The sequence below is a fragment of the Balaenoptera physalus genome (genome assembly GCF_965194825.1).
Source record: "Balaenoptera physalus genome assembly, chromosome: 2".
NCBI classification, from domain to species: Eukaryota; Metazoa; Chordata; class Mammalia; order Artiodactyla; family Balaenopteridae; genus Balaenoptera; species Balaenoptera physalus.
In genome coordinates, this window is record NC_138883.1 from 62,036,249 (window position 1) to 62,048,913 (window position 12,665).

The 12,665-nt window shown below is 38.7% G+C and overlaps 1 protein-coding gene across 6 annotated transcripts in view; it reads left to right on the plus strand.

Annotated features, from left to right (window-relative positions):
* Nucleotides 1-12,665, plus strand: part of SLC25A21 (solute carrier family 25 member 21) — a 516,682-nt gene that overhangs the window by 364,610 nt on the left and 139,407 nt on the right. The window lies entirely within an intron of this gene.

Consider the following 12,665-nt stretch of genomic DNA (forward strand, 5'->3'; position numbering starts at 1 on the left):
GATTCTTAAATATAGCACCCAAATGTGTTCCTTGTTTGCATTCTGGTTTATGAATATTCAGTCAAAACATATCTTTATCAAAAACTGATGTGTCAAGTTCATCATCCTATCTATTAGATGATAGATAAATAGAATATTTTTGTTACATAAACTAAAATTGTCTTCGATGTATAGATTCAGTTAAAGCCTCTATCGAGCATAATTTTCCAAAGGATATTAGATGTGCTTTTTGAAGTTGTTTTCATAAGAGAATTGGTTGAAAAGAATAACTATACCAAAAAGATAACAGTAATAATAACAACTAGTACATGTTTAGCCTCTACTATGTACTAGGAATTCTCCATATAACTCTTTGAGGTAGGTTCTGTTAGGATCCGTTCCAGTTGGACAGATGAAGAAACCAAGACTCAGAAAAGTTAGTAATTTTCACATATCTGGTAAACCTTGAAGCTGGGACTCAAATCCAGTGAGCTTGACCCCAAAGCCCATGCTCCTAACCTCTGTAGTTCACTACCTCTCTTAACAGATTATACTGGGGCTACTATTTTGCTAATTAAACATATGTCATTGATGTCGTTCCATGCCAATAGATTCTTTTTAACAACAGCATAGTAATTTATTTATCTACATACTGCAGTTTATTAAATTAATCCCTTTGGTGGCCCATTAGGTTGTTTCCATATTTTCACTATTATAAACAATAGTACAGTATGTATTCTCATACTATTTTTTCACATTTATGTGTGTATGTATATATATATATATATATATATATATTTCTATTTTTTAAAGTTGCTAGCAATGGACTTATAAGATCAAATGATATGCACATTTTATGTCATAGATGTTGCCAAATTATCTTCCAAAAAGTATGTACTGACTTTTATATCCTTAGTATTTGAGAGTTCTCACTTCTCCACACCCTCTCAAACACTGGACATTATCAATCATTATTTGTTATATCTGTCACTCACATGCATCTCCTGTTTATAATCTAATAGGTGAAAAATAAAAGTGTCTTAATAGTATTCCTTTGATTGTAACTGGGGTTGAGCATACTTTTATATCATTAGGTATTGTTTCTTTCATGAATTGCTTATTTGTGTCTCTCGCCCATTTCTCTTAGGTTAGATTTTTTTATTAATTTGTAGGAGTTTTGTATATATTATAGGTACTAATCCTTTAACTATTACATAAATTACAAATATTTTCCCCAACTTGTCAGTTGTCTTACAACTATAGTGTCTTACACCTTTCAGAAGTTTGTGATTTTTGAAGATTGTGATTTTGTGATTATATCTATCTTTTCCTTTGTGATATCTGACCTTGATGGCACATTAAAAAAGAAGGACATCCTCTAACCCCAAGATTATAAACATTTACATTTGAATCTTTAATCCATCTGTGATTTCTTTTTTTAATGTGCAGTATGGCATATAGGAATTAAATTTTATTTTCAAATGGTTATTCAGTTGTCCAAACACCACTGGTCGAAAAATCCATTCCTTACTCACTAATTGGAAATGCTAGCTTTTTTGTATATTAAACTTCCACATATATATCAGCTAAATTTTCTATTCTGTTTCTCTATTTCCTTTTCTGTTTCATTAATTTATCTATCTCTGTGCCAGTATCATACTGTTTTAATTATTTTATCTTTAGAGTGTTTCAGGAATATGTAAAAATATGGCCTTCAGTGTAAAGTCTAAATTCCTTATCAGGTGTACAGAGCCCTTCCTAGGACAGCCCTTGCTTCTTCTCCAGGCTCATTCCCCGTGCACAGATCTGTTATATAGCGTGCACCACCCTGATTTATTGAGCTTGTTTTCTGTCTGTCTCCCCTCTCCCGCCTCAAGAATACATTTCCCTGAGGGCCACGTCTCATTTCCCTCTGTTTTCCCTATCCCTGTGTTTGGCACTGAGTAGAGATACTTAGTAAATGCATGTTGAACAAATGAATGAAAGTCATCACACCAACATCATGATGATGCAAAATGAAAAAGAAAGATGATAATTCTTGCTATAGACCACTCCCTCTGAAGCTATGATAATGATCCTGAAGGCTGATTAAATATTTTGAGGTCATCTAGTGACACAGAATGAGCAAATTCTTGCTATTCCTCTGGTGATGTGGTACCTAAGTGTCATTGATAATGTGCCCGCATTTATGGCAGTTGGGATCAAAATCATGTTCATTTTACCCAGTACATATATATAAAATTGAAGAAACCATAGTGTATTATATAGTCAATAAATTATCTCTTTCCAGTAAAACAATAGTGTCAGCATTGCCAAGTTCTGTAAACTGTAACAGATATCTCTGAATTGGATGTGGGAGTTCCTTAGCCAGACTCTTCATTTCAAGTGTGTTTTAGGAAGAATTTGATGTTTCTGCTTTGATATCAAGTAATGTAACAAACATACAGTATGTGTGGTCCCTGCATAGTAAAATTGGCCTTTTCCTCGACTGTATGTTTAATTGCTTCTAAAGCAAATTGACATTCTTTCTGTAATGCCTTTAGATCTGGACATGTTGTTAGCAAAAGCCAGAAAGCTCCAGTCTTAAAGATGGAAATATTTGTAAAAATACAAAAGAAAAAGCTGCCTGTTATTTTTGATACAGAGCAAAAGCATTTCATAGTCTTAAGTTTAAAAAAAAAAGGAAGAAAAAAAAAACCTTTTAACACATGCTGTGTTGAATTTTTTTCCTAGCAAAACAGTTCCTTTTGATTTTCTTAGTTAGCTTTTAGAGTATACTCTGCTTTCAAAGATGGTTTTTCACTCAGGTGTGTAGAGGCCAGTTTGCTCTGTGGCCTTCAGGGAGGATAATGCTAGTCAGTTTGACTATTAACAATTAAGAGAGCTCATCTTTCCTGGTTCTTCTTATCTAACTCCCCCAGCTCCGCAAGTTAAAGGTTTTGAAAGCTAGTCCTTTTCTGTTGTTTAAAAACATTAAAGTCTGTTAATACACTTAGAATCTGCACAGAGCTCCCATTTCCCCACTGTAAGAAAGTGAAGTGGTATTTTCACCTTTCTTAAGAGATGCAATTCCCCACCTCTCAGCCCAGAATTCACATTTCTAAGAGACAAGAGCTCATTCACATGGGTCTGAATCCCTTTACTGCTTCTAAGATTTGTTTTCTTCTTAAAAGCATAGATACATTGTGCTGTTATTAAGGACATAGTTTTTCAACCCAGCTTTACAGAGGTGAAATTAACTTAAGTTTTTAAAACTAGGCCTTCCAAATTCTGAGTAAGGATTTCTGTTATGTGGAATTGTCATATTTACTTAGCTTTTACCAAAAAGGTCGTCATTGCAGAAAACTGACAGGGAAGGAATTTGTCACTGTTGAGAGTACCTCCATCATCACCATGATTCTTCATCTTTCTCTGGTTTGACAAAATACACTAACAGGTCCATCTACTATAATCATGAGCCCAGAAGACATGAAGATTTAGCCTAGTTGATTAGGTGCCTTCAAAACCAATAAGCTTCATTTTGTAAACTCCCCTGGCAAATAGCAGCTGGTATCTCTATTTACCATGCGTTCATGCATCACACCTAATTTCCTTTTGCTTCAGAGCATCTCATGAGAGTTCTTCTAGTCTCTTTTGTACTTATCATTCCTTTAAAGAGAGTGATTGAGATGTTCACAGATGGGTGAGGGGATTATAAATTATGCTAAAATAAAACCAGGACTGCCCACCTCCTCACTCTTCCTTCTCTGAAAACATCTAGTGGCCATTCTTTCTGAAATGAAGGGAAAAAAGAGTTAAACAGAACTTAAGATATTCTGGTGACATAGGTAAGGAAAGATATGAAACTAATATTTATTTTCTTCAGTGTACCAGGCCCTGTGCTAGGGACTTTATCATTTCAGCACAGCACTAGTCTCAACACAGCTCAGCATCATTATGTATGTCTGTATTTTGTGTGAGGTAACGGATGATCAAAGAAGTAAAACAACTTCCCCAAAGTCAAACAGGTATTAGTGACATACCATGGTTTTTCCATTACACTGTATCACCTTTCATTAAACACCAAATTCTGTTGTTTATTAAATGAAAAGAAGACAATGTGGAAGTAGTGGCTGTAAACCTCTAATTTTTAAATAGCTATTCTAAAACTTTTGGTATTCCTACCCTCAAATCACATACCAATTTAAAGCAGCTTTTATCTCTTCCTTCAAGTAAAGTATGCGAGACCAGTATATGGTCAGTCAACCAAATCCTGTCGATTCTGAGGCAGCACCACAAACCTCTGACAACTCCAGACTCTTAATCCAACCATTGTTCCATCTCTTGCAGAGAGCTCCATATCTCTGATGAATTCATGGTTTTCCATCAGTCTGCTCTCATCCTGCTTGTTCCTTAGTTTTCTTATGAGGAAAATTCTTGGGCATTGGTTTGCCCAAGGCAAATAACTAGGAAACAGGAGGTCAGATTAAACTTAGTTTCAAATGAGAAACATGTTGATTGCTGGTGCCTTCAGAAATATGGTATTCTTCAGAAAGTATTACTGTAGAAAATATGTGGTTGCATTTGGGGGGCATTCGAACTGTGTTTTGTTTCACGATTTGTTTTCTGTAACCACTGATGCTGCCCCAAGTATCATCTTACAATCAGACCACTTGGTGATTATAATATTTTCTAGTTAAATGACATTTAAGGCCTCGTTTTATGAGCTCCAGCATAATTGGCTAATTTGGTAAACTCCAGATGTGTGAGATAATGTGCCACTCGTTTAAGTGCCTTTCAGACGGCATAAATGGCACAGCCCCAGGAGGTATAATCACTCCCTCTTGTTTTCATTAAGAAGGGGAATGAGTGGCTTGTGACACAGACAAATGAAGCGGGCGTCTACGACTCAAAAATCAACAACTTGGTAAGATTTGAACATTTTTCTTTTTACAGGTGGACTCACTCCAAGATCTTTAGCTTAATTTGGTGTCTAGGTGGGTCTGCCTTTTAAAAAGTGGTTTACCTAGTCTAACAGGGCCAGGTGATTTTAAAGCAACCTCTGTAAATAGAAAGACCTGCTCTTATAGAAAACCCCCCTAAGTAAAGTAGTGTCCGGAAACTGTCTCTCACTCTCACATGGAAGTGAGGGCAAGCATTGGATTTGAAGAGACAGTGGAGGAGGTAACTCTTCCCACTACGAGGAATTGTTATTTGAGCAATCAGCAGCCTCACCACCTAAATCAAGTTCCAACTTCACAAGGCCCAGTAGTTGCTGCTACTTTTTCTCTCTCCTTTCGACCCGACTTCTCATCCAACAGAAACCCACTCATCTACCCAGTATTGCCAAGTTGGAGTGGAGCAGGTGATTCTTGGCATCACCGGTCCCTGGATCCTCGGGCTCGTCCCTCTTATCTGACAACAGATCCAGTGGAGGACTCACTGCCACTTAACGAATGCAGAATTTTTACTCAGATGAATAATTACAGACCGTACCCCAGAGCCCTAAGCAGATAACCCACAGTATAAATCAATTATGTAGAGATCACTGGGTATTGACTGGGTTTGCAAGCTTGGTTTACACAAATGAATTTGATCTTTGGTGGGTGCCAGATGTGCAGTGTGCCTTCTGTGATGAGTTTCCTGGTGCCTTGAGTACCTTCTCTCCTCTCCTTTTTACTTTTCCAAAGAGGCCCTTCCTGGTACCTACTGGACCTCCCTGGAGTGCTCCCTTGCTTTGTTTTCTTTTGTTTCCAGCTTTATTGAGGTATAATTGGCATATAACTTTATGTAAGTTTAAAGTACACAACATGATGGTGTGATACATGCATCTATTGCAAAATAATCACCACAGTAGGGCTAGTTAACACACCTATCACCTCACGTAATTACCACTTTTGTGTGCGGTGAGAATGTTACGGTCTACTCTCCTAGCAACTTTCAAGGGTACAGTACAGTCTTGTTAGCTGTAGTCGCCATGCTGTGCATTGCATCCCTGCTCCCTTGTTTTTAAGTGGTGATGAGAAGGAAAGCAGACAGTCCCCGCTGCTCTTGCTCCCACACTGCGGAGTTCAGCCCTGGCCTGCCTGGTCTTCTTAAGGATGGCAGAACAAACGTCCTCTTTAGTTAGGAAAAAAGGAAAACAAGAAAAAAAAAAAAAAAAAACATAGCAGGTGAGAGTTTGGAGATTGAAACCATAGCAAATCCATCTGGCAAATCTTATAAGTGATGGACCCAGGTCCAGAATATGATGTTCAATAGACTGAAGCCATTGTCTTCTCCCAAGCTTTCTCCAGTTTTAGAAAGACAGAAAAGAGATGACCTCAATCCAGGCATGGGCCTACTATTACTATTCTCTGATGATCTGTGTTCCTTTTAAAAATCATTTATCAATACTTTAGTATATTATACTCTTAAAATTTTAGTCCTAAAGTATATGTCATAGCTTTTCACAGAAAGCTATGCTAAGAATTTTAAACTCTAGTTAGCAATTCAAGGTTGAAAATTTTTTAAAAATGAAGGGTAAGGAGAAAAAAAATACTAAAGAAAAACATTTTTTTAAAATAAAGAAGCTGTGATATATATATATATATTCAATGGGATACTACTCAGTCATTTAAAAAGATGAATTATTGCCATTTGCAACAACACAAATGGACCTTGAAGGTATTACGCTAAGTGAAGTAAGTCAGACAGAGAAAGACAAATACTGTATGATCTCACTCATATGTGGAGTATAAAAAAACAAACAGGGCTTCCCTGGTGGCGCAGTGGTTGAGAATCTGCCTGCCAATGCAGGGGACACGGGTTCGAGCCCTGGTCTGGGAAGATCCCACATGCCGAGGAGCAACTGGGCCCGTGAGCCACAACTACAGAGCCTGCGCGTCTGGAGCCTGTGCTCCGCAACAAGAGAGGCCGCGATAGTGAAAGGCCCGCGCACCGCGATGAAAAGCGGCCCCGCACCGCGATGAAGAGTGGCCCCCGCTTGCCGTAACTAGAGAAAGCCCTCGCACGAAACGAAGACCCAACACAGCCAAAAATAAATAAATAAATAAATAAATAAATAAAGTAGCTATTAAAAACAAACAAAGAAATGAACAAACCAATCCAAACAAAAACAAACATGTAGACACAGACAACAGAATAGTGGTTACCAGAAGGGAAGGGATGGGGGGAAGATGAAATGGGTAGAGGGGATCAACTGTATGGTGACGGATGGGAACTAAATTTTTGGTGGTGGGCATGCTACCGTGTATACAGAAGTGAAATATAATGTTGTACCCAGGACACTTACATAATTATCATTAATGTCAATGTTACCTCAATAAAAAATAAATTTAATAAATAGGCAGTTGAACCCACTAGTACATTAGCATTTCTATTTTACCAAATTATTTTACACTGCTGCTAAAGCAAATAGTTGTTGGTTTAAGCTGTATTGGGTTGTAAAGTAGTCTTTACAATCAGGGAGTGGATAATGAATTTTCAGAGTGCTCAAATCGCAGTGTCCTGGTGCTTCCATGTCCCAGAGTTCTGTTTCCTTTTCTAAATTAGAGGTCTTTGGTTCTGCCCACAGAGTGACCTTTAAAATGGTTTCAGCTCCTAGATTTGCCTCCTGTCATCACCACAGATTGCTAGCTGACAGTCACACTCCCACTCCCCCAGCCTCGCACTAACAGTGCTTTCTGACTTCACTGACTGGCCTTTGGCAAGGATTTAAGTGTTGCCAGAGAGTAAGTGAAAACGTTTGCAGTGATGTCAGCCCGTCAGCAAGGTCTGATTAAGAGACCAAACACGGCCTCTCTCAGCAAGCAGTGCTGACAAGAAGGAAGGGAGGACCAGTTGTTTGGGTGGAAGTAGTTGTCTTTTGGGAAGGTTGGTGTCTCGATTCAGAGCCTGAGCAGATATTCTTCATGTTTTTATAGACTGTTAATGGGGGGTGAGGGGATTTCGCATCTCAGTGGGAGATGTCCATTTGAAAATATTTCCAGGCCTTTATTTTAACTTATTCTGGATTTCTGATGGGCTGGATGCATAGTCATCTTGGGAGGAAAAATGTGTTTACAAAAACCAGAATCCTTTTTCTAGGTTGTTGAACTGAACATTTTCAGATGAGAATGAGAAAGAAAATCTCCAAAAACTCTTCTACCTTTGTCTGATTCTCTTATTGTAGAAAATAACTTAGGGATGATTTGACATAGACAAGGTTAAAGGAGTTAATATTTTATCTTCATCATTGATTTCAGCTAGTGTCTCTGACTTTGTAGAATTACATCTTCCAATATACTATCTTTTTTGGTAGGAAGTCTTCTATTCCCAGCCATATGCATATTTGATCTCGTTTTATTTTCCTCAGAAAGAAAAAGGTCACGTGGATTTTTAATATTCTAGAACACTGTTAAGAAGTTGAAAGCATTGGCAAGATACATACATACATATGCACACATACATGCATTTAAACTAAATTTAATTGCTTATGGTTTAGATTGCTACGTTTTCTCTGTAAATCCCATGAGTCAAGTGCCATTGGAGCATCCATGAGTGTGAATTATGATAAGCTTCTACTCAGTTCCTGCTTAGGAATCTGTTTAGTTACCCAGTTACAATGCTCTCATCAGCAGCCCGTGAATTTTTTGTCTGGTCTCATGACTCTAGCTTTACCTCTCCTCCAGCTCTTTCAAGTGGTTTGAAACTGGAAGAAAGGAGAAGGTTCAGATGCTGTTTTTATAATAGTGATTATATTCCAATCAGTGTTTGCGATTTTGGCCCTTTTGTGAAATGTGTCCACATATCTTACTTCACTTGATACTCACAAGAACCCTGGCAGGTAGAAAGGTGGGGAGTATGATCTTTAGTTTTCTGGTCAGGAAACTGATAAGATGTTAAAGGCCTTGCCCAGCACCTCATAGCTGGTGTTTGTTGGGGCAGGCATTCATCCAGGGTCTTCTGCATCCTTTATCATGCTCCCCATTCTGTCAATAACTTAATAGTAGTATTGGTAATAATAGAAGCGACATCTCAGATTTACACTGTTCCCATTGGGGGTTCAAAGCATTGCCACAGATCTCATCTCACTTGGCTGAATAGCATCTGGGAGAGGTAGAGAAGAGATGGTATGGTTGGTTACATTCTACAAATCAGAAAATTTCAGCAGAAGGTAATCTATTGAGATTCCCAGAATAAGAGATTGGATCCGGGCTTCCCTGGTGGCACAGTGGTTGAGAGTCTGCCTGCCAATGCAGGGGACACGGGTTCGAGCCCTGGTCTGCAAGATCCCACATGCCGCGGAGCAACTAGGCCTGTGAGCCACAATTACTGAGCCTGCACGTCTGGAGCCTGTGCTCTGCAACAAGAGAGGCCGCGATAGTGAGAGGCCCGCGCACCGCGATGAAGAGTGGCCCCCGCTTGCCACAACTAGAGAAAGCCCTCGCACAGAAATGAAGACCCAACACAGCCATAAATAAATAAATAAATTTTAAAAAAAAATTAAAAAAAAAAAGAGATTGGATCCTAAGATCAGCACGCAAATACAAAGGTTTAATTTTTTTAATGGCATCTTAGGCAAATGAAATTAGAAAAAAAAATATTCTAAAGTGTGACACCATCATCTCATGAAACCAAGGTAGAGGCTCTTGATCCTTAGGACAGAGCCCTCTCCAAAAGGAAGTTACAGGATGCAGTTTAAGGTTAAGGCTCACTGCATGAACTAACTCAGTTATTTGACCTGTTGATGCCTTTGCCTAACTCAACTTGAATATTGGATAATAACCAGGAAAACCTCATGAAACATGAGATAAGGCATGTAACCAAAGTTCCTTGGATGACTTGTCAGATGGGGTGGAAATCATCATATGATTGCAATATATGTTGAAATATGCGGTCACCAAAGTCTAGAGCAGATGACAGCCATATGCAGTGGCCTAGTTCTCCTGCTGATAAACACTATGTTCATAATTCTCCTTCTCTGGCCACAGAGAACTCATGGGAAAACAAAGCCGGAGGTACCAGGAATTCTAATGTAGACACAGTCTCAGTAGTAACAAAAAATGAGATAAAGTGTGGGATGAGTTTTGGAAACTGTTAAAGAGAGTTTGTAAGCTTGTGTTAAGTGAATGAGTTCTTTGATTTCCTTACATAAAGTTTTTCCTAAATTAGAAGAATCAAGAACCACAATAAGAGAAAAGGCCATGCTCTGCTGTCATTACCATTTTGTATCCTTTAAGTTTTCAGTGAACAGGTCAACATGAATTTCAAAATTCAAATAAAATTCCCAGAAGTTGGCACTATTTATAAAGGAACCTAAATTAAAAGTGTATTGCAATGTAATCCACTAAGCAATAAGACATATCAGTTACTAAAGATCTGGCTTCATGTATAGAATAGAATATGTGTTAGATTACAGAATGTTTCTTAACCACTTGTTCACTCCTTAATCCTCATGATCTGGCTTCTGTCTACACCCATGTTTACAAACTGCTCTTTCAGAAGCCACCATGGGACCCCTATCCTCTTCCATAGAATCTGAGACACTAATGATTGTTAGATGTGCTATTATTTTATGTACCATTAGAAAGAAAAAATGCTGACCATTAAACTCCTTGGAGTGATGTGACAAGGGATATGGGTGTTGAATGAGAAGGAGAAATTTTGAATGACTTCCTAGTTTTGAGCATGGATGACTGGTGATAGCCAAGTTATGTCATTTGCACATTCAGAAATCTTTGATGATTTCCCATTGATCCATGTGGTAGGCCATCACTAAGATGGCCCCAATGACCCTGCCTCCTTGTATTTATGTCCTTGTATAATACCCTCCTTTTGAGCATGGACTAGGCTTATTGACTCTCTTTCAATGAAGTGAATATGGCAGAAGTGATGAGATGTCACCTTTGAGACTAGCATATAAAAAAACTGGCTTCCATCATGGTAGCCCTTTCTTATTCTTCCTGCTCTTTTGGTTTCTTGCTTTTCTATTGCCTTGAGATCACTGCCCTATGGAGGAGCCCATATGTCAAGGAATTAAAGGTATCTCTGGCCAATAGCCGGTGAGGAACTGAGGCCCTCAGTTCAACAACAACCTGGAAGGAACTGAATCCTACCAAGAACATAAGTGAGCTTGGAAATGAATCTTTCACCAGTGAAGTCTTCAGATAAGACCTCTAGCCCAGCTGACAGTGTGTCTGCAACCCCTTAAGAGACCTTGAGTCAGAGGCACATGCTAAACTATGCCCATGAAGTGTGTGATAATAAATTTTACCACGAAGTTCTGGGGAAATTTGTTACACAGAAAAAGTTAACACAATACACAAAAGCAAATCCGAAACACTTGATATGATTTTTATTTGTGGCCCTCCTTTCACACTTTATCTTACCTGGTGTCATCACATGCATCTTATGTTCAAGCCCTGTGGACCAATTATAACTGCTGAAACAATTTTCTGTGTTTTTCTCATGCACATTTATCAGCCAGAATGGCATTTCGCCTTTTTTTTTTTTTTTAAAGAAATTCACGTTCTTTTATTTATTTATTTTTGACTGTGTTGAGTCTTCGTTTCCGTGTGAGGGCTTTCTCTAGTTGCGGCAAGTGGGGACCACTCTTCATCGCGGTGCGCGGGCCTCTCACCATCGCGGCCTCTCTTGTTGCGGAGCACAGGCTCCAGACGCGCAGGCTCAGTAATTGTGGCTCACGGGCCCAGTTGCTCCGTGGTATGTGGGATCTTCCCAGACCAGGGCTCGAACCCGTGTCCCCTGCATTGGCAGGCAGATTCTCAACCACTGCGCCACCAGGGAAGCCCCGGCATTTCGCCTTTTGTCCAGCTATGGATATTCTGGTCATCCATAAATGCTCAGCTCATATGCTACTTTCTCTTTGATGCTTTTTCTCATCATCCAAAATGGAAACAGTTTTCTCCATCTGTTCTCTTATGGCACTTTTCTTCTACCGTAACATTTCCCTTCAGAGTCAGAGAAACCTGGATTTGAATCCTATATATAAGTTTTGGGACCTCAGGCAGATTACTTAATCTCATTATACTCCAGTTTCTTTATTTGTAACATGGAGATAGTAATATCTACTTTACTATGTTGCCAGCACTAAGTGTAGGTCTATAAATATGCACACAATCATTGTTAGCTAGTTCCATTATTAGTTCCTTATATTATAGCTAATTATTTGTAACTGTTCACAATTATTTAAATGTGTGGAACTCTGATGAAATCATCTTTGGGGCTTCTAAAATATATCACACAGTTCTTTGTATATAATCATCATCCAGCTTATGTTTGCTGAATTTAATTGAATGATTGCTATTTCCTTATACTCAGCTCTTCTGGCCACATTAATATAGAAAATAAATATGGTCAAATCAAAGCAAATACCAAGGAAAATTTATGGCTCTGGTAATATCATTAAGACCAAGATTCTAAAGATTATAATTTGTCTCTATCTCCAGAGTAACCTCTTTTAACAGCCTTGGGAAGACAGTAGAATATTTTTAATGGCCATGTGGCGGCTGAAGGTAGGGGGTTGGATTTTGGCATGTGGGTTTTAGATTCAGGGGACTCACCATTCACAAGTGTTGCTGGGTGGTATTGGGGGATTTAGTTAGGGAAATTGGAAGGGCTGATGACCCAAGTCAAGGACAAACAATTTACTCCCATTGCTTAGAATGTGTTCCGTCTTCACCACTGAACTTATGACACTGGCT